Source organism: Belonocnema kinseyi, chromosome 4, assembly GCF_010883055.1.
Source record: "Belonocnema kinseyi isolate 2016_QV_RU_SX_M_011 chromosome 4, B_treatae_v1, whole genome shotgun sequence".
In the NCBI taxonomy this organism is placed as follows: Eukaryota; Metazoa; Arthropoda; class Insecta; order Hymenoptera; family Cynipidae; genus Belonocnema; species Belonocnema kinseyi.
Window position 1 is genome coordinate 88,667,319 of NC_046660.1, and position 1,205 is coordinate 88,668,523.

Consider the following 1,205-nt stretch of genomic DNA (forward strand, 5'->3'; position numbering starts at 1 on the left):
ATATTTGACCGTTCATTTAAAACAATCCATTACAAACAACTGTTAAAAACTATACAAATTTGAACAGAGTGGTTCGAAATAGAAAGCCTTGAATTGTTAAATCTGTAATGAGCTAAATTTTAAGTTTAAACGGTACAATTTTCATTCAAAAAAAGATTCAGAATTAATTTAAAACTTGAAATTATTTCAAATAATTTAAAACGCAATTTAGACTTTTGCTGATTAAAAAAAAAGCTTTTTGAGAATTGTACAGTATTTAAAAAGAATAACAAAAATTGTTGTGATTGCTAAGAACATTGAAAATGATTTTTTATTTTGACAAATAAATTTTAAGTGAGTATTTGAAAACATTTTAAAAATTAAAAAAAAAAGAATCCGGACAATTTTAAGGAAATTTTTTTATTTTGCAGTTTTTTTAATTTTAGGAAAAAATCTAATTAACAAAATATATCAATTTTTAACCTAAAAGTTTACTTTTCAACAAATTAAACTAATTTTCTATCAAATAATTGGCGTTTTAACTAATACAATGTACAGGATAATGTTTCAACCAAAAATTGAATAGTTCAATTTTTTCGATCAAGAAAATTAATGATCTACAAAAAAAGACAAATTTCAAACAAAATACATGAATTTTTAACGAAATTATTTAATTTTAAAGTGAAAAAAAAAACGAATTATTTACAAAAAGTTGATTTTTTTCAGCGAAAAATATGAATTTTCAATCAAAGAGTTAAACTTTCAACCAAACAGTTAAATTTTTAACCATAATTATAAGACCTTGTTGGAAAAAATAATATTTTTTTCACAAAGTAATTCAACTCTTAGTTTAAAACTGCAAATAAATATAAAATTTTCTTTAAAATCGTCCGGATTCTTTTTTTTTCTAATTTTTAAAATGTTTTCAAATACTCACTTCAAATTTATTTGTCAAAATAAAAAATCATTTTCAATGTTCTTAGCAATCACAACAATTTTTGTTATTCTTTTTAAATTATTATTATTATTATTATTATTTGAAGTAATTTCAAGTTTTAAATTCATTCTGAATCTTTTTTTTATTAAAATTGTAACGTTTAAACTTAAAATTTAGCTCATTACAAATTTAACAATTCAAGGCTTTCTATTTCGAACCACTCTGTTCAAATTTGTATAGTTTTTAACAGTTGTTTGTAATGGATTGTTTTAAATGAACGGTCAAATAT